Source organism: Penaeus japonicus, unplaced genomic scaffold (genome assembly GCF_977035675.1).
Source record: "Penaeus japonicus unplaced genomic scaffold, GWHDUDI00000001_assembly GWHDUDI00000013, whole genome shotgun sequence".
Taxonomy (NCBI): Eukaryota; Metazoa; Arthropoda; class Malacostraca; order Decapoda; family Penaeidae; genus Penaeus; species Penaeus japonicus.
This window is the reverse complement of record NW_028234415.1, coordinates 31855531-31858719: the sequence shown is the minus strand read 5'-3', so window position 1 is coordinate 31858719 and position 3189 is coordinate 31855531. Positions and strand designations below refer to the sequence as shown.

The window sequence follows — 3189 nt, the reverse complement described above, 5'->3', positions numbered from 1 at the left end:
TATTTGTGTGTTTGTATGTGTATGAGTTTGTATGTCTGTTCTTTGTGTATGTTTTTCTTTTTAATGAATGTGTCGTTTTGCGTGTATATATATATATATATATATATATATATATATATATATATATATATATATATATATATATATATATACATATATATATATATATATATATATATATATATATATATATATATATATATATAGTCAATGTGTTGATTGTTGATATTTAAATAGATAATAATATTTTTATCAATGTTTCCGTAGTGTAGTGGTTATCATGTGCGCTTCACACGCGCAAGGTCCCCGGTTCGATCCCGGGCGGAAACATAAATCATATTATATATATATATATATATATATATGTATATATATATATATGTACATATATATATATATATGTATTACATATATATATATATATATATATATATATTTTTTTTTTTTTTTTTTTTTTAAGGTGCAGAATCATTAAGCCATTAAATACCCATAGCACAAGTTGTAGCAAAAAGCTATGTGATTGTTTTATCTTGCAAATATTTAATGTTCTAAGATTAGCGTGACGTATTTTTTTATTTTCTTCCTCTTTTAAAGGGCTTCATTTATTTCCCAATTATCTTCCTTTATCTGGACTTTTCTACATCTATTAAGGAAAAAGGTTTTGAAATCAAGAAGGCAATTCATATGAATTAATAAGCTGATCCTCCTTAATTAAACGGGAACAAGGCAGTTAAACACTTATTGAAAATATCTACTTATAATGGAAATGTGAACTAACAGACAGACAAAAGAAGTGAGCTGATAGGAAACATCCATCATAAATGTCACACGAAAATTAATATGCAGTTATACCTAAAGGACATACTACAAGCTAAGCATCTACAAAAATGTTTATATATATATATATATATATATATATATATATATATATATATATATATATATATATATATATATATATATATATATATATATATATTGCATGCTCGATATATACAAAATACTTATCAATTTGAAATTATTGCTTTCTATATTTCCTTTATCTAAGCAAGAATTATCCAACCTCTTATCTCATTTTTACTTCACCACTTTATAAACACACACTCACTGACTCTCTCTCTCTTTCCTATTCATTCAGTGTAAAATTATTAGATCATTGTTGTTATCTTTATTATCATAGTCATCTACTATGCTATTTGATTTCTTGCTATCATCATTTCTTTCTATTTTTCATCATTATCATTGCTTTTGTAGCTACTAGTACTGCAATTATCATCATGTCGCCTTTATTTCTTCAATGCGATAACGATTATTTACAGCAATTGCTAAGCGTCAATACAAAACAAGGTCTTTTTGACTGGCTATCCGTATAACAGAGCATTATCATCATCGCAATGAGATTCTGTGCTGATACTTCTGTGTTGCATTTCAATTTACATTTTCTTTGAATTACCTTCGTATAACTTACAACAATACCCAATTTAACTAATTTATATGACAACCACAAACGCAATAGCATTGTCATGTATTTTCTCTCTCTCTCTCTTTCTCTGCCATTCTCTCTCGCTCTTTTGGCTTTCTCTCTCTCTCTCTCTAATGATACAACAGGAAAACCAATTATGTTTTAATCAGTGCGTTGTGTTGCATTGGAAGCCACATTCATATATATTCTATTTTCTTAGTCCTATATCCTCATTTTCATCGTTATTGTCATTATTATCATCATCATTACCGTAATTATAATTATTGTTATTGTCATTATCTTTATCATTATCGTTACTTTCATTATCATCATAATTATCACTTACATCAGTGGTACTATCACCATCACAATTGTCATTATTATTATGATATTATTATTATTGATATTATCATTTTCATTGTGATAATTATTATTGTCATTACGATCATTATCATTATTATCCTTTGATCATTATTATAATCTTTTTATTTACACTATACTTTTTGTTATCAATAAAACACCTAACACTATAAATACAAACATACAGGAAGATACTCCGCATTCAAACATATAATAAACACTCATAAAATCACCTAAACACATACGAAACATGCGCTCAAAGACTCATACATCTAAACCAACAAGTGAGTGCAAATAAAACACACACACACAAACATAATCGCAAAAAAAACACATAAAAACACCCATACAAACACGCATAAAAAACACATTCCCACCCATATAAATCAAACAAGAATATAAAAAAAAAAACACACACAGACGCATATAAAAACACCGTAAACAAACAAACAAATCAACACATATACATGAAGACTATACACATGCATAGACATGAAGACTATAACCATAAAACAAACACTAAAACACACACACACAAAACACCTACATGTAGACCAAACCCAAAATTAATGAAAACAAAAAACAACTCCATAACCTATTAACCACACAAAAAAATACACGGAAACATGCACACGTAAACCACATCAACAAAAACAAAAATATATTAACACACACACACACACACACATACACACACACACACACACACACACACACTCAAGCGAACGTAGACAGGAGGAGGACAGGCAAACCCACAGAAAGTCACGTTGGCTTCGCATGTCTTAAAGGTGATAGGAGAACATACACGCTGTTAACATGTGGGTGTCCGTTTCGTTGGGTAGACGTTTATTTTCGGATTTTTTAAAAGATGTTTGGGTGACTTTTTGTTATTCGGTTGTTTATTGCTTGTACTTGTTTTGATTTACTTTGTGTTATCTATTTCCTTCTTATCATTTCTATTGAATAGCTCTCCTGGGGGCACTGCAAAGGCGACGGAATGTTTTTTTTCTTGATATAAATTATCATATGAAAAATATGAAATATGACATGAATAAGGATAAAGGATTAAAACAAGTAAATCTGGTTACAGTCGTAAATAGAAAAGAAAAAGTGGATGGTAGAAATATGAAAACACATTTTTTATATACAAATGAATATTATAATGCTTTTAAGTCCTATCCAATTTCGTAAAAATGACCTGCTTACGTGAATCACAAGTTTTAATGAATATAGAATTGTGTATTTTGATAACAGACTCTTATTTACGTATATAAAACAAACAACAATTCTCAACACTCGAGTCTCATATTTCACTGTGTTCTACCAATCACATCACATTCTATTCTGTCAATGTCTCTATCATAATG

General features: G+C 28.4%; 1 non-coding gene across 1 annotated transcript; it reads left to right on the top strand.

The window, feature by feature from the left end:
* Positions 1–257: 257 nt before the first annotated feature.
* TRNAV-CAC (transfer RNA valine (anticodon CAC)) lies at positions 258–330 on the top strand. The gene has a single exon. It is a non-coding gene; the product is annotated as a tRNA-Val (tRNA).
* Positions 331–3189: the final 2859 nt, after the last annotated feature.